Here is an 18,614-nt window from a genome sequence, read left to right on the forward strand (position 1 = left end):
GTTCGCACGGTCATTGGCCGAGTCCTTCTCCTTCCCGTCGGGCTCCGCCAAGGTCACAGGGCACCAGGCTCCCTCTCTGGCCGCCCAGCTTTGTTCGATCGGAGTTTCTGCTGAGTTTCTACAGGGGTGTCTCCAACTTTCTTTAACTAGGTAGAGGCCCGAGGTGTGGCCTTGCGTGTGTCCCCCTCTCCCTTGGGCCCTGCTGCACGCCGAGGAGTTTCTGGACTTGGTGGAGGCTGCCCTGGGGCCGGGGGGCCCGCTGGCCGGGGCAGGGCCGTCCAGGTCCCCAGAGGTCGGGGGTCAGCAGAACAACCCTGCTGGGGTTCTGCGGACACAGACCCCCGGACCCCTCCTCAAATGGCTCTGTGGACGTCTGGGCAGGGGCGCTCTGACCACCTGTGCCCCCGGTGGCCCTGATGATGCAGTGACACCGGGGTGGCGCCCTGTCCGGAGAGAGGAGGCTGCTCTCGGCCCCGCTGATGGCGGGAGCGCTTTACCTCAGGGGCGGCTGGTTTTGTGGTGACGCCTTTTCCCCGAGTTCTTCGCTGGAGCAGAGGATGGCGCTGACTCGGGCCCGCGACGTCTGTTCCACACGTGTCACCTGCAGCCAGCACAGCCTCGAGGGCTCTGAGTCTCAGGAGGACTGGGTGGCCTGGGTGCCTCCTTTTTTGTGGGAAGCACGATGACAGGTTCACTGACACCTTGGGTTCTGGGGACAAGAGCCCTGAAGACGATCTGAGCCTTTCTGGAAGCAAAGCGTTTTCCAGATTGTGTCCTGTCAGCCTCACACCCCAGTCCCGGGTCTCTCATCTCTGAGTTGTACCCAGTCCGGCCAGCTTTGAGGAGGGGCGGCACGACCACGTTTGTCGATCAGAAGATTCGAATGGTAACTTCCCGAGGTTGTGACGGCCAGGCAGACGGCAGGTGAGCGTGGCTTTTGTTACGATAAACTTGGTTGTTGATTCCTCTCCGCTCGGCTTTGCTGTCGGCATTGCGGTCACTTCTTAGTTTGCAGAAGCGGCTGGGTGATCAGCCCACGATCCGTGAGCTCTCCTCTGCCATCCTCCCTGTCGGCTGGGATTCATGTCTCACCAGGGACTTTCTGTGGTTGACAGTCTCTCTAGGAAAGAGTCTGCCAGCCTTGTAAATTCCACAGACGGGTCACTCACTCCACTGAGCTCAGGATGGGTCTGCCCTTGTGTTGTCTTTAATGCTGCAGGGGGCCACTATGCTATCCGTCACACTGGTAGCACAGGGGAACAGGGACATGGATGTTTGAATATGTCACTGCACTCGGGCCGTAGCCATGAAGTTCAGGCAGTTTACCCCATTTGTATTAAAATAATGAAACTATATCATGAAAAGACAGCCTAGGAGAATTGAAAATTTATTTTGCTTTCCTTTTGGTCTTTGTGGTCAATGTCTTGATCCACTGTGATGGTTCATTTATTGTGTCAGCTGGGCCAGGCCACAAGGCCTAGATATGGGGTCAGACATTTTTCTGGATATTTCTGCAAGGGTGTTTTTAGATGAGATTAACTTTTAAAGGGGTGGACTTGGAGTAAAGCAGATGGTGCTCCCACTGCAGGTGGCCCTCAGCCAACTAGCTGAAGGCCTGGATAGAGCAAAGCCTGACCTCCCTGAGCAAGAGGGGACTCTGCAGCAGACTTCAGTCTTGGACTGCCGGTTTGGGGCTGGCCAGCTTCCATCACCATGTGAGCCAATCCTTAAACTAAAATCTCACACACACACACACACACACACACACATGCACACACACACACACACACACGTGTTGGTTCTGTGTCTCTGGAGAACCCTGGCTAATGTATACACTTTGGGTTATGCATTGCATGTTTGACACATGCAAGGCCCCCACCAGCTGAGCTCCTGGGTCTCTCTCTGAGCTGGCTGTTTTGCTGATGTTCTCCTTTGTAGGGCAGATGAAGAGATCATCTCACGCTTTCATGCCGGGCTTCCTGCAGGGTCCCCACTTCCAAGAAAGAATGAGCATGTGCAGATACAGACTGGGATGCTCAATGCTTTGTGTCAGCTTGACTGGGCTAAGGGTGCCCAGGCTTCTGGTTATGTCTGTGAGGGGTTTCCGGAAGAGAAGAGCATGTGATTCAGTAGTGTGAGGTGGGCCCGGATGAAACAAACAGGTTAAGAAGGGCGAATTCTTCTCCCGCTGAAGCTGGGATGTCCACCTTTTCCTGCCCTTGGACATGGGAGCCCCCGGTTCTCAGGCCTTCGACCTCAGCCTGAATTACACCATGGGCTTTCCTGGGTCTCCAGCTTTCTTATGGTCGACTGTGGGACTTTTGGTCTCCATAACTGCATGAGGCGCTTCCTACAATAAATCCCCTCTTACATGTATCTCTATCCTGTAAACCTGCAGGTTTCTCTGCGGACCCTAATACACAGATGTTACTACCAACACGAACAGAATAGGTGGAAACAGGCAAAACGTGGGACCAAAGTATGTGGTGACCAGTGGCCCTCCCTCCTGGTCCTGCCCCTTAGTCACTCAGGGACATGTGGCCACCTGACACCATATCTCTTCCTCTTTTTAACGAGTTTTAAGTATTCAGGAAAGTTGCAAGAATGGTGCAAAGAATGCTTTCCCCCCTGAAGGCTTTGAGAGTAAGTTGCTGCCGCGACGCACATCATCCCCAAACATTTACTGTGCATTTTCTACAAAGAAGGACATTCTCTTCCACACTCACAACCCAGCCGCCTGGATCCAGACAGTGGCCCTGATGCCCCCCTGCTGCCCAATCCATAGACCTCACGCCACCTCCACTGAGGGTCCCGACATCACCTTTGGAGCAAAGCATCACCCAGGACCCCCTCCTCACACTTAGTGGCCACCATCAGCTTCAGTCTGGGCCGTTCCCCAGGACTAAGGTGCCTCTCGTGGTCTTGGCACCTGTGAACTCACAGGCAGGTATTTTGTAGGCTATCCCCCGCGTGGCTTTGTCTGACGTTTCCTCGGGTCACGCGTCTTTGTCACACCTGCCGAGTCTCCGCGGGCCCCGCTCAGCTGGCGCCTGGTTCCTATGTGACCCGTCAGGTGGGTGTCTGTCAGCATCCCCGCAGGTGCCAAGTTCCTTCTTTGTAATTAAAAACTGTTTTGTGTGTGGACAGATTTGGAGTTACGTTAATATCCCGTTTCTTATCATACTTTCAGTTTAGTAATTGAAGTCACTGTGGACTCAAGGCTCCTATTTTACTCCTTGAGTAACAATCCATTCCTTCTGTTATTTGTTCTGACGCTCAGACAGCCCCCAGTTTGGCTGGCGGGAGCCTGTGGGCTGGTCCTGTTCGCTCCAGGCGTCTTTGTCCTCAGCTGAGCATTTCCTGACCTTCTGGTACAACAGTGAGTCTCAAGGTCGTGTCGTACCTTCCAACGCTGGAACCAGCCTTATCTCCAAAGGAAAAATACCTTCCTACCTTTAACATCTACATGTATTTCTGTATTGATCCATGTCTATGGCAAACCATGAGTTCACACCAACACCTCCAGTTCCAGTTGAATGCTGGAGAGCTTACTGTAGTTTTTCCCTTTTCCCTATTTGTAACTTTCTCTGATACCAGCAAGCCTGGCTCCCAAGATCCTCGTCATCTTTTTGTTTTTTTTGCGGTACGCGGGCCTCTCACTGCTGTGGCCTCTCCCGCTGTGGAGCACAGGGTCCGGACGCGCAGGCTCAGCGGCCATGGCTCACGGGCCCAGCCGCTCTGCGGCATGTGGGATCTTCCCGGCCCGGGGCACGAACCCGTGTCCCCTGCATCGGCAGGCGGACTCCCAACCACTGCGCCACCAGGGACGCCCGATCCTCAACGTCTTTACCTCCGTGATCAACCCATCTCCTGACCCTGCTGCCCACACACGAGCTCCGACACCCCAGGTTGGGCCTCTGTGGTCCTCCTGTCCCCTCACTACAGGTCCTCATCACTGGGGCCCCAACACCCCAGAGGGAAGACAGTGAAAAGGAGGGAGGGGAGAGGGAGGGAGGGAGGTTTGAACCACCTTTTAAAGCATCACAGTGTTCGCATTTTTACAATCTATAGAGTCCGTGCATGTGCATGTTTTTGTATGGAAGTTCTTATTGAAGATTAAAATGTGAGCAGTGAGACGAAAGAGGATGATGTCTGTTCAGTAATAAAGGATTCTAACCGCTGATGTTCAATAATTCTATCCCGTCATCTGCCTTGCAAACCCACCCAGAAGACTGGCCAACACCTTGGCCGAGGGTTAAATTAACCAAGGCTGTCTCAGGTGTGTCCCCAGCGAGCAGAGGTCCAGTTGAGTGAGGCCTCTAAGGCCGTGGGGATGCCTCTTCCTGTGGGGTGAGAGGGCGTTTCTATTTCAGGATTTTTGTGATGTCGTGATAACACCTTTTAAAACTAATTTGTTGGGGCTTCCCTGGTGGTCCAGTGGTTAAGAATCTGCCTGCCAATGCAGGGGACAGGGGTTCAGGCCCTGGTCCAGGAAGATCCCACATGCCACAGAGCAACTAAGCCCGTGCACCACAACTACTGAGCCTGCGCTCTAGAGCCCACGAGCCACAACTACTGACGCCCGCGCACCTAGAGCCTGCCCCTCTCTGGTTGATCACAGGAATCCCCATGAACAGGAGACCCAGGGAGCAGAATTTCTGGGAATGAAAATTTCCATATTTCGACACAATGGACGTTAGTGCCCCTTGGGTCTCAGCCAATGTGCCACCTTCTGTTGACTTTGCCCCAGTGAGATGCCAGTGAAGGGGGGCTGTCCTATTTGTGAGTCATGAGAGGGGACGTGCATCACGCCAGAGACCCCACGAGGCCACAGCCCGGCCGACCCCCAGACCGACCCTCCGCCTCGGCCGGCACTCTCCCCACTGTCAGGGCCCTGTCAGCTGCTTGGTGGGCAAAGGGCGGGCTCAGAAAGAGACCCCAGTAACTGCACTTCTCCACTCCTGGGGGACTTTTTTGTTTTTCCCCACATCTTTATTGGAGTATAAATGCTTCACAACGTTGTGTTAGTTTCTGCTGTACAACAAACTGAATCCGCTATATGTGTACATATATCCCCACAGCCCCTCCCTCCCACCCTCCCTATCCCATCCCTCTAGTTGTCACAGGGCATCGATTTGATCTCCTCCTCCGCTGGAGGTTGCGGGCTGGCAGTGCCTATGGGAGCAGGTGACATGGAGGAGAGGTAGTGAGGGGAGAAGCAGGAGGACCAGGCCTGGGGCAGGAGGAGGCTGGGGCAGGGCAGAGCTGGACCCGGCACTCGAGTGAACGGTCGTCCACTGCAGGGGTTCAGGACCATTCACGGAGCTTGTGGAGTGGAAGGAAGGCGTGAGGCCATGGCTGGGTGGGTGTCAGGGGCCACAGCACATTCTGTGGGGAATGACCGAGAGGCCGTGCGAAAGGTCCCTCCAGAAACCTCAGACCGAGAGTCACCAGGATTCCTAGTAGCTTCCTGGACAAAAATTATTTTGCCAGAGTGTCCCATCTGTCCTAAGGAAAAGAATACATGAACTCTGGAGGGAGAAAATGTACATTGGATACGCGTGGAGTTGTGTTTTACATTTCTGTGATGGGTGGTTTGCGGGCTCCTTATTTATGGTGATGGACGTTTTCCCAGGGAGGGTCTGTCACCCTGTCCTCCGCAACTCCTGTGCTTCCCACCCGGTGTCGTCTTCACTTGTTAATTCATTTATTCAACAGCAGTTCACGGAGTGCCTGCTGGGGTGAGGGGTGGTGAGCCCCAGGCTGCGGACACATGTGAGCAGGAGAAATGTGTCCCCTCCCTCTTCCTGCCCATCAGAGGAGACAACGCTTAAATGCTCCCATGTGAGGTGTGAGGTCAGGGTTGGGAGGCCCTCGGGGGACGTCCCAGGTCACGAGCGATCTTGCCCAAGTCCCCAGGTGTCTCTCTTCTATCTGCTTCCACATTCTGTTTGGTTCCTGCCCTGTGTCTGTGGTTTCCAGAACAGAAAAAAATTAAATCTCTCTCCAAACCTCCCCAAAGACCTTCAGGAGTTCAAGACCACTGGGTTTCCTTGCTCTTCTGCTGTGGACGTTACGTAATGTGTTCTTGCAAGTGTCCAGGGCCGAGTGCTGTGAGCCGTTGCACCTCCATGGAAACCCAGCTCAGCCTGGGGGCCCCTCCCACCACAGCCAAGGCTGGAGCAGAGGGAGGAGGTGGGCCAGGACGCGGAAACACAGAGCCACAGGCTGGACTTCTTAATCTCGGTGCTGGGAATTGTGACCTGAATTTCAAAGCCCACATCTGTCGAGTTGGGCTGAGGCTACAATTGCAGTATTTTGCTCCCCAGACAGTCACTGCACTGAATGGCCCTGCACCCTTCTACCGGGTCATGGTCCTGCACGTGCTGTTACTTGCCAGCTGTGTGGTTTGCTCAGAGCCACGTGACTGGGTAGACCAGAAGGCCAGGCTGACCCTGAGCTTTACTTCTCCAGCTGGGACTTGCTGGGCAAGTATTTAGTGGCTCTAACATCCTTTTAACATTATAACCCTCAAGGAGTAAGGGAGAGACCAGAAGTGACACACCTTTTCATCCTTAAATTACATCCCAGCCGAGGTGCTCACCTGGGATTTACCCGGCAACCTCTTGCCCCTGGCACTGTAACAGCCGAGCTGCTGGTGTCCATCTCACCGTGTCACCAGCTGACCAGGGAACCGTCAGCCGGGAGCCATGTCTTGTGGGTGCTTTTTTCCCCGCCGGCTCCTGCCATTTGCATCTTTTTCTTCTGTGTGGCCTAGCGGCCAGCCAGCCCCTGCTATCAGCCTTCTGAGCTAAGATCTCCGCTCTGGTTCCTCAGGGTCTGGCCGCAAGGAACCCAAAAGGTCCCTCCAGCAACAAATCACTGAGGCGTGGGCAGAGCTTTTTTTTTTTTTTTTTTTGCGGTTCGCGGGCCTCCCACCGCTGTGGCCTCTCCCGTTGCGGAGCACAGGCTCCGGACGCGCAGGCTCAGCAGCCATGGCGCACGGGCCCAGCCGCTCCGCGGCATGTGGGATCTTCCAGGACCGGGGCACGAACCCATGTCCCCTGCATCGGCAGGCGGACTCTCAACCACTGCGTCACCAGGGAAGCCCAGTGGGCAGAGCTTGGATTTCACTGTTTCCTCCTGCTGTTACTCACCGGGTCCTCTGAGCAGCCCTCGGGAGGGAGGGGGGCAGGTGTGCTCACGCTCATCTTAAAGGACGTGGAAAAGAGCTCCTAGAGGTCAGGTCACTCCAGTGTGGGCCCCGGGCCAGCAGCATCGGCCCCTCTGGTTAGAAGTGCAGCGTCTCGGGCCCTGCCTAGCCCTGCAGGTCAGAGTCTGTATCTTCACAGGGTCCCAGGTGATGACTGTGCTTGGTGAAGGGTGAGAAGCGTGCTTTCAGGCGACACACCAGCCAGGGGCCTGGAGCTGGGGGGTCTCGCGGCCTGCGTGACCCCGCCGCGTCCTTCCCACGGGAAATCCAGAAGCTTCCTCTCCGCTCCACGCTGCTTCCGGTCAGGCAGATGTAGGACTGGGCTCTAGATCGAGGGCACGGACCCACGTGTATTCACGACCACTGAAACAGCAACCAGCAGGCTGAGTCAAGCCAGGAACACAGACAGGTCCGGGGGCCGGGGACTGGGGGCTGGGGGCGGTGAGAACGGCAACAAAACCCATAGGCAGGGGCCTCGGATCAGGAGGGTCCAGGAGGGATGCAGAGCCCTGGGTCTGCCTCCCAGCTGCCTGCGGTGCCTACCGGCTTCCTGACTCACTTTCCTCGCTGTGAAATGGGACGCGTTAGGGAGTGGTAGATTGACTCTGGCACGAGCTGAGGTTTCACAGTTATCACCCTGGTCCGGGAGGCAGCCCACCCTCCTGCGGGTGGAGGTCCCATCCTCACCCTCGCCCCCAGCCTCACGTCCTCCTGTTCCACGTCTCTGAGGATTCAACATTCCCGGTACGTGGCTGCGTTCCATTGTGGATGTGGCTGCCCGTCCCCTGTGGTGGAAAGAGAGTTGCTGGTTAAGCAGCGCTTGGACACCTTTGCGTGAAAGGGCATCACTCACTCCACAGCCATGTCACCTCTCCCACAACCCGTGTGAAGCCAGTGGGCGATGTGACCTGTGGCCTCGTTCCCAAGGCCAAGGTGATAATGACCTAACATCACTGGCCTTGCGTCTCACCGAGAGAAAGTTCAGGTGGGCAGAGCTTTGTGAACCTGCTGGAGGAACAGTCCATGCGGACTGACTCGGGCTGGCCCAGAGCCGCCTCCACCCCCAGGATGGCACTGGGATGCAGGGGAGGTGAACAGAGATCACAGGGCACCAGGCCATCCACACCAGTGTGCAAACCAGGCTTGTTGATTTGCAGAGACCCCTGCTCCAACCCATTGCCTGCTGTGTTCTGTACCACTGGGGCGACCTAGCTGCTGTGATGACATGCCCAGCGTTTCGGCAGCTCCACACCCTGCAAATTTACTTCTCCCTCCTTGAATGTCCAGCATCCATGTTTTACTTGTTGGGCAGATTCCACACGGTGACTTGGGGTCCAGGCTCCTGGGGTGGTGGCCCCGTGGGTCCCCTTTCTCCTTATCGCTGGGCTTCATCTTTTTTTATGTCATGAACCCCGTTTGGTGGTCTCGTGAATGGGCTTTTTCTCAGAATAGTGTTTTTAAATACATTTTTGAAAGCACATAGGATAACAGAGAATGTAATATGAAAACGTGATTTCTATTAATACAAAATCATTCATCCTGCTGCAGCTGCTTCTTTGGCCTGCATTCATAACTGAAGGAAATGCTAAAGATCGTGTAGAGATCAGAAATAACAATGTCGTTTTCTTCGGGCATTCGAGTTCACAGACGCCCTTGAATTCTGACCCAGGTTCAGAGCTCCGGGCAGGAGTCAGGGAAGAAGAGGCAGCGAAGGCCCAGCCGCTTCTTGGGCCTCTGCTGGGGGGACACCGTCCCTCGCACGTCCATTGGCCAGAACCAGCGACAGGGCCACATCCAGCAAGTGGGCGTGGGAGATGCTCTCTGTCTGACAGTCAGTCTCTCGTTTCAGTATCTCGTGTCTGTCGTGTCCCGAAACACAGACACTTCGTGATGGATCCAGCATACGCTCTGTAAATGCTGGGAGGGAAAATTAAATCGGGGGGCCCGCTCAAGTCTGTCCATAAAGCCACCAAAAGCTGTTCCCAGTGCGTGATACCAGGCAAAGGTCGCCTTCAGTTCTGCACGGGGTTCCGCCTTCAGGTGGCACCAGCCAGAGATGCTGCGGAGGGGAAAAGCCTGCACATCGTCTCCACTGAGGAAAGACAGACCAAGAGAGGGTCCTTGTATCCCGGTTCTGAGAGCCCGTGAAACACAGACCGCAGGCCCCGGGGAAGAGAAGGAACAACCTCTGGGCCTTTGCAGAACGGCAGCCCCTCTGCGCTCCCTCTACCGCAGTCTGTCCCTCCCCCCTCTGCACAGGGAGTGAGGCCGGCACGAACCTTCTACTGTTCAGGAGTCACAGGAGTCACAGGAGTCACGGGGGAGTCACAGAGTCACAGGAGTCACAGGAGGAGAAGCGGGTTGGTCCTCGGGGCATCAGGCCACCTTCCGCCCTGTCATCTGCTCCATAAACACTGTGAGACATTCCGCTCTGCCTGCAAGGGGAGAGGCTCTCGTCAAAGTGAAGGGGACGCAGAGATGCTGCAGAAACCTGCCCGGGCCGGGGCCCAGCTGTTACTCCCTGGTCACCACCTGCTGAGTTGGCAGGTCTGGCAGTTAACACAGGCTCGGGGTGGAGCTCGAGTGAGAGGTCTTGCTCGTCCGAAATTCCGAGGGCTGTCCTGACAAATGGCCACAAACGGGGTGGCTGCAAATAACGGACGTTTCTTCTCTCCCAGTCCTGGAGGCCAGAAGTCCAAAACCAAGGTGTGGGCAGAGCCGTGCTCTTTCTGAAGGCCGTAGGGAGGATGTGTCCTCGCCTCCCCAGGTGTTTCTTGGCTGGTGGTTGTCTCACTCCAGTCTCTGCCTCTGTCTTCACGCGGCCTCTCCCCTGTGTGTCTGTGTGCAAATTTCTCTCTTCTTGTAAGGTCACCAGTCATTGGATTAGGGCTCACCCTATTCCACTATGACCTCGTCTTATTACATCTGCAAAGACCCTGTTTCCACTTCTGGCTATGAAATGTGTGTGGGTTCCCCGCCCAGCACCAAGCGATTCTGCAACACCCGCTCGGTGGCCTACAGTTCACTTCAGTTCTGACACTGTCGACCGGGAGAGAGCACAGACTCCACAGGTGAAGGGCTCAGTCCCTTGAGGCTGCCCTCACCACCACTTCAGATGCCACACCTGAGTCCAGGCTGTCACCTGTGCTTCTGTGACTGGCTGTGTGTCCGAGGTTTCCACAGCCGCCTCCTTGGGTTCCACTGATTTGCTTGCTCGGCCCTCAGAACTCAGGAAGACAGTTCACTTACTATTATAGTGTATTGGCTTGTCATAAAGAATGATTCTGTTGCAGGGCCCAGCAGGTGAGAATTAGAGGTACACAAAACTGTAGCCAACACTCAGCTGACGAATCACTGGGTTTATTGCACGTGGTGAGCGCACAACACAGGTTAGTCAGGGTAGGGAAAGGGGGCAACGAGCCACGCCAGGGAGAAGTCGGGGAGGAGGCATCTCAGGACGAGCAGCGGCTCTGGTCTGGCAAGGGTCCCGTGACAAGCCTGAGGGGTAAGTCCCCTCCTCTCCCCCAGGGCCTCCCGTGGAACCTGGACCAGCTCTCGGTGACTGGGGTCGGGTCCTGCAGCCAAGAGCCTCCAGGTCACTGGGCTCAGTGGTCTCCTTTTAAGGAGTGTTACCCCAGGGGAGGGGTCTTGGCTCTACCAGTGGTCTGTCTGTCCCGGTGACGTCCATTGCCCATCAGACTTCTTGTCTAGAGTAATTTTTCTTAGAATCACTCTAAGACACTCACGTCCTACAGCGGCTGTGTCAGAACAGTGAATATGGAAATTCATGTTGGCCGCTGTGACTCCATTTTGAACTAAACATGTCTTAAACTCTCTAAGTTTCACAAAAGATGAGTCGGAATTCTTAACAACGAAGAACGAAGAGCGTTTTTGCTCACCACCCACTTCTACAAGGATGGAGTCGCACCCTGTGGCGACTGACCCACGCGCCCTCTGAGAGGGAGTTAAGAGGGTAACAGGCTGCTCTGTGCTGTGGACGAGCAGCCCCTTAGACAGGTGCACATCTGTCTCAGGAGGAACTCGATGAGCCCAGGTTCTTGTCGCTTCCCAAGCACAGAAAAGCACTAAAACTGTTCACTTGAGATGTCTCTTCTTTGTGACTAGCAGTAGTCCTTTACCAAGATGTGTATACTTGATGTCACAGCTTCCCCAGACAAAAAGCACCTGTAAACTGGCTTCCCCCCTCCTCTTCAGAGCAGCTGCTCAGAGCTACTGGGAGGCCGTCTCCACGGCTGAAGGCCTCAGTAAGTTCCCCGAATAAAACTTAGACTCACAGCTCCTATGTTGTGTGTTTTTCTTTAAGTTGACAGAATCAAAACACAAAGTCTCATCATTATAAGAATATTAAAGGCTACAAATGAGGAGCTAGATGAAGAGGTACACAGGGGAGGGTCCAGAGGTCCCAAGCACAGGAGCTTCTGTGCCCGCGGAATGTGCATGCTCCACCCTCCAGCACGAGGATGTATTTCTGTTCATCAACCTGGAGGCTCCCTGAACCCCATGTCCCATTTTGTTCTTATGGAGGTTTCATTACGTAGGCTTGACATTAAATCCTTGGCTGTTGGTGATTAATTCATCCTCCAGGCCCCACCCCTCCCTGGAGATTGGGGGTGGAGCTGAAAGTTCCAACCTTCTAATCACATGGCTGGGTCCCCTGCCAATCAGCGCCCACCCCTACCTAGGGGCTTTGCAAAAGTCACCTCATTAATGTGAACTCAGAGGTTTGTTATGAATAACAAAAAAACCCATTTCACCTTTATTATTCTGAAGCTATTTCAGGAAGCAAGGCCTCCGAAAACCAAATGTTATGACAGAAGATGCCCCTGATGCTCTAATCACTTAGGAAGTTATAAGGTGTTGGGAGCTGGGAGCCTGGAACTGTAGACAAAGACCAGGATCTGTATTTATTATATCACAACCTTATACCTCCTTCCTCCATCTTCAGATCCTGCCCTGACCCATCAGGCATTCACACTGCAGCGCCCTGATTTGTATTTGCCTCCCTTTGTGCCTTTTAAAGACTTGTGATTACACTGGGCCCACCTGCATAATTCAGGGTGATTGCCCTATTTAAGATGAGTTGGTCAGCAACCTGAATTCCCTTTGCCAAGGGAAGCTGAGTAAGCTGAGCTAGTCACAGTTTCCGGGGATTAGCCCGTGGGTGTCTTTAGGGGGCATTTTTCTGTCTGCCCAGCCACATCTGCATAACAATCTTGAGATTTACCTTGTTGTTTGTATCAGTCCTTGCTTCCTTTTTATCACTGAGCAGTATTTCCCTGTATCAAAAGAGTTTATTTCTCCATTCTGTTGATGGACAGTGGGGATTTTCCCCATTTTTGGCTATTACGAATAAAACCATTTTGATTATTGTTATTCAAGTCTTTTGATGGGCATATATGTTGCTTCTCTTGGGTAATTACCTAGTATTGGAACTGCTGAGTCAGAGAACAGGTATATGTTTAATTTTTGAAAACTGCAAGCCTTTTCCCAAAGTGGTTATATGTCATTTTATACTCGTGCCAACAACGTGTAAGAGTTCCGGTTGCTCCACGTTCTTGCAAACATTTGGTGGCACTGCTGTTTTTATTCTTTATTTTATATATATATATATATATTTTTTTTTAACATCTTTATTGGAGTATAATTGCTTTACAGTGTTATGTTAGTTTCTGCTGTATAACAAAGTGAATCAGTTATACATATGTTCCCATATCTCTTCCCTCTTGCGTCTCCCTCCCTCCCACCCTCCCTATCCCACCCCTCTAGGTGGTCACAAAGCACCCAGCTGATCTCCCTGTGCTATGCGGCTGCTTCCCACTAGCTATCTATTTTACATTTGGTAGTGTATATATGTCCGTGCCACTCTCTCACTTCATCCCAGTTTACCCTTCCCCCTCCCCGTGTCCTCAAGTCCATTCTCTATGTCTGTGTCTTTATTCCTGTCCTGCCCCTAGGTTCTTCAGAACCACTTGTTTTTATATTCCATATATATGTGTTAGCATACGGTATTTGTTTTTCTCTTTCTGACTTCACTCTGTATGACAGACTCTAGGTCCATCCACCTCACTACAAATAACTCAATTCCGTTTGTTTTTATGGCTGAGTAATATTCCATTGTATATATGTGCCACATCTTCTTTATCCATTCATCTGTTGATGGACACTTAGGTTGCTTCCATGTCCTGGCTACTGTAAATAGTGGTGCAGTGAACGCTGTGGTACATGACTCTTTTTGAATTATGGTTTTCTCAGGGTATATGCCCTGGGATTGCTGGGTCATATGGTAGTTCTATTTTTAGTTTTTAAACGAACCTCCATACTATTCTCCATAGTGGCTGTATCAATGTACCTTCCCACCAACAGTGCAAGAGGGTTTCCTTTTCTCCACACCCTCTCCAGCATTTACTGTTTGTAGACTTTTTGATGATGGCCATTCTGACCGGTGTGAGGTGATACCTCACTGTGGTTTTGATTTGCATTTCTCTAATGATTAGTGATGTTGAGCATCCTTTCATGTGTTTGTTGGCAATCTGTATATCTTCTTTGGAGAAATGTCTGTTTAGGTCTTCTGCCCATTTTTGGATTGGGTTGTTTGTTTTTTTGATATTGAGCTACATGAGCTGCTTGTATATTTTGGAGATTAATCCTTTGTCAGTTGCTTGGTTTGCAAATACTTTGTCCCATTCTGAGGGTTGTCTTCTCATCTTGTTTATGGTTTCCTTTGCTGTGCAAAAGCTTTTAAGTTTCATTAGGTCCCATTTGTTTATTTTTGGAGGTGGGTCAAAAAGGATCTTGCTGTGATTTATGTCATAGAGTGTTCTGCCTATGTTTTCCTCTAAGAGTTTTATAGTGTCTGGCCTTACATTTAGGTCTTTAAGCCATTTTTAGTTTAGTTTTGTGTATGATGTTAGAGAGTGTTCTAATTTCATTCTTTTACATGTAGCTGTCCAGTTTTCCCAGCACCACTTATTGAAGAGGCTGTCTTTTCTCCATTGTATATTCTTGCCTCCTTTATGAAAAATAAGGTGACCATAGGTGTGTGGGTTTATCTCTGGGCCTTCTATCTTGTTCCACTGATCTATATTTCTGTTTTTGTGCCAGTACCATACTGTCTTGATTACTGAAGCTTTGTAGTATAGTCTGAAGTCTGGGAGCCTGATTCCTCCAGCTCTGTTTTTCTTTCTCAATATTGTTTTGGCTATTTGGGGTCTTTTGTGTTTCCATACAGATTGGCACTGCTCTTTTTAACTGTAGGGATTCTAGTAGGTTGGTGGTAGTACCTCATGTGGTTTTAATTTGCGTTCCTCTGGTGACAAATCATGTTAAGCTCTTTTTCATGTGCATATTGGCTATGTCTGTACCTTCTTTTGAGAAGTGTCTAATCAAATCTCATGTCCATTTCAGGGGATTGTTTGTGTTTTTATTATTGTGGTGTAGAAGTTCTTTACATGTTGTGCACACCAGTTCTTAGTCAGATATAGGTTTTGTAACTTTTTAAAGTTGTAGCTCGCCTAGTTATCTCCTTGATGATGTAGTTTTTGTTTTGTTTTCTGTTTTTGTTTTTGTTTTTTTGACAGTGCCACACAGCACATGGGATCTTAATTCCCCGACCAGGGATTGATTCCGCGCCCCCTGCATTGGAAGCACAGGGTCTTAACCACTGGACCACCAGGGCAGTCCCTCCTTGATGATGTGTCTTGATGAGAAGTTTTTATTTGAATAAAATCTAATTTTTTCTCTCATGGTACTTCCCTCTGTGATCTATCTAAGAAATATTTGACTATTCTTAAGTCACAAAGGTTTCTTCTTACATTTTCTTCTGAAAGTTTTGTGGCTTTAGCTGTGATCAAATGCAAATCACTTTTTGTGTAGGGTATGAGGAGTCAAGATTCCTTTTCTTACCACATGGTTATCCAGTTATTCCTTTCCTCATTATTGTTTTGGCGTTTTTTTTGAAAATCAGGTGGTTACGTAAATGGGGGTCTATTATTGGGGTCTCCATTATACTCCATCTATTTGTCAGTACTTCTGCTGAATCATACTGTATCCTACTGTCTTGATTTCTGTAGCTTTTGACAAATCCTGAAGTCAAGTAGTTCAAGTTCTCCAACTTGGTTTTCCTCTTAAGGGATTTCTTTGGTTATTCTAGGTTCTTTGAATTTCCATATAAACTTTAGAATCCGCTTGCCAATTTTTATTTTAGAAATCTGCTGAGATTTTGATTGCGACTGAGTCATTGGGTTGAATGTATAGATCAATTTGAGAAGATTTGACATCTTAACAGTACTGAGTGTTCCAGTCAATGAATATGATGTATCTCTCCATTCCTTAGAATTTCTTTAATTTCTCTTAACAATATTCTGTAGTTTTCAGTGTAGAGGTCTTGTGCATCTTTTGCTGAATTTATTCTTTTTGTTGTTGTTGTTGTTGAATTTATTTTTAAATATTTTATTTTTTTGATGGTATTTTAAATGTGCTTGTTTTAAATTTAATTTTCCATTTATTTGATATTAATACATAAAAATATGAATTTTGTTTTTTAACCTGATTACCTAGCACTATTTTATATTCACTTATTAGTTATAGTAATTATTTCATAGATTCTTTAGGGTTTTCTATATAGAGAGCATTTTATCAATAATATCCTTTTCTGTGAGATATATATATAGATAGATATATACACACATACATACATACATATATATATTCTTTTTCAGATTCTTTTCCCCTATAGGTTATTACAAAATATTGAGTATAGTTCCCTGTGCTATATAATAGGTCCTTGTTGGTGGTCTATTTTATACACAGCAGTGTGTATATGTTAATCCCAAACTCCTAATTTATCCCTCCCCCGCTTTGATAGCCATAAGTGTGTTTTCTATGTCTGTGGGTCTATCTCTGTGTTGTATATAAGTTATTTTGTATCATTGTTTTAGATTCTACATATAAGTGACATTGTGTGATATTGTTCTCTGGCTTCCTTCACTCAGTATGAGAATCTCTAGGCCCATCCATGCTGCTGCAAGTGGCATCATCTCATTCTTTTTAAAGGCTGAGTATATATATATCCCCCACATTCATTGGTTTTATTTTATTTTGTTTATTTTTTTTGGCTGTGCCATGTGGCTTGTGGGATCTTAGTTCCCCGACCAGGGATCAAACCCATTCACCCTGCAGTGAAAGCATGGAGTCCTAACCACTGGACCACCAGGGGATTCCCTTCATGGGTTTTTTTTTTTTTTTTTTGGCCGCGTTGGGTCTTTGTTGTTGCGCACGTGGGCTTTCTTTAGTTGCGGCGAGCGGGGGCTACCCTTCGTTGCGGTGCGTGGGCTTCTCATTGCGGTAGCTTCTCTTGTTGCGGAGCATGGGCTCTAGGCGAGCAGGCTCGGTAGTTGTGGTGCACCGGCTTAGCTTCTCCATGGCATGTGGGATCTTCCCAGACCAGGGCTCGAGCCCGTGTCCCCTGCGTTGGCAGGCGGATTCTTTTTTTTTTTTGCGGTACATGGGCCTTGCACTGTTGTGGCCTTTCCCGTTTTGGAGCACGGGCTCCGGACGCGCAAGCTCAGCGGCCATGGCTCACGGACCCAGCTGCTCCGCGGCATGTGGGATCTTCCCAGACCAGGGCACGAACCTGTGTCCCCTGCATCGGCAGGCGGACTCTCAACCACTGCGCCACCAGGGAAGCCCGGCAGGCGGATTCTTAACCTCTGCACCACCAGGGAAGTCCCCCCTTCATTGGTTTTAAAACCAGAAATTCTAGCTGCTATTGTCTTCCCAAATACCAAATCTGTTTCCTTAATTCAGGGGGACCACTAGACTCTGTTTAGACTCTTATTTCCTGCTCTGTTACCTGGAAACTCGTCTCAGGCAGTAATGTGGGGCAGTCCTAGGGTTCACGTTATCTGTTTCTCTTCTTTCAAGCAAGTGGTCAGTGGGATCTGTGTCCTGAGCTGAAATTTAGTATGTTCAGTGTCCAGTGAAAATGATCAGCCAAGCAAAGAAACAATATGATCCATATCCATTGTTTCACATATTTTGAAAAATATATTTGTTTCATATCTTTTTATTTAAGCTAGGAGGGCAAATCCAGGCCCTGTTACTTCATCCTGGCTGAAAACAGAAATTCCTGTGGGTTTTGATCAGTTTTAGCTGAACCATACTGTGACAATGCCCAAAAAATCATAAAACAAGAAACTCACCATGTGTTATTTCTTAATTCCAAATTTTGTTTCCCTTCCAAAACCTGCTTTAGTTTACTCTCAGAGCCTTGGGGTAGTTGTTTTAGTATTTTGTATACAGTCAGTGATTGTTACTTTCAGGAGGTTGGTTTGTTGAGTGATGAAAACAAAGTTTATCTTTTCTCAAAAAAAAAAAAAAGCATTTTACTTAATCCTTAAACACTATTCCTATCAATACTGTCAACCAATGTAAAAAATATCCTCATGCTGTGGTTCTTTTTCGCCTGGACCCAGTGTCAGTCCAACCTGTAAACTCCCCTGATAAACCCATGCTAACTTCCTCCCTACCATCTGGTCTGTTTTCTGACCTGTGCTGGTCCTTGGACCACTAGACACACAGCTCCAGCTGGAATGAGGTTTGATCATTCTGTGATGGAAGCAGTGTTAAAGTTATAATAATAATTCACTTTATTAATTCATTAAGCAAATTCCAATGCATTCTGTAGGTGTTAGAGATAAAGCTGGAAAATTAAGGTCTCAAATCATTTGATTCTAGATCAGAAGACTGAACAGGTGGGCATAAAGCATCAGGGTGTGAAAGTAAGTACAACACACTTAGGTAATTGTTATAAAGGTCCTAACGAAATCTAGTGTGGATTTAAGAGAAGGATTGTGCAAAGCAGCCTGGGAACAGGGTCACTGCGTACAGCCGTGTAGGCACAGGACAATGCTAGTAGCACCATTGACATTACAGCTCCCCTCCTGCATGAGTTGTGCTCAGTGGTACACAGTGGCCTTGGAAGAATACAGGAAAGCCTCAAGGAGAAGAAAAGAAAGCCTCAAGGAGAAGCATATTTTGAAGGAAGGCTTGAAGTATGAATAATCAGTCACCCACAATGAGAGAACACATTAATATCTGTATAGTTGATTGTGATAGACAAAAGCCCTCCACACTGCCACAGGCATTAACATACTTGATCCCCTAACAACTTGGTGAAGTTAATAGAGGTGACAGGTTCCCGTCCTCCACCCCCAGCGGGTGCTCCCGTTCAGGAGCTGGTGGCCGGCACGTGGAGGAGGGAAGACCAGCCACCGAGAGCACCGCTCTCCCGACCCAGCAGGACTCACTGTCTCCACTTATTCCAGACGCTTCACTTAGCACGTAGCTCCCTCACCATCTGACCCATGGACAGCTTTCAGGG

Source organism: Mesoplodon densirostris, chromosome 12, assembly GCF_025265405.1.
Source record: "Mesoplodon densirostris isolate mMesDen1 chromosome 12, mMesDen1 primary haplotype, whole genome shotgun sequence".
NCBI classification, from domain to species: domain Eukaryota; kingdom Metazoa; phylum Chordata; class Mammalia; order Artiodactyla; family Ziphiidae; genus Mesoplodon; species Mesoplodon densirostris.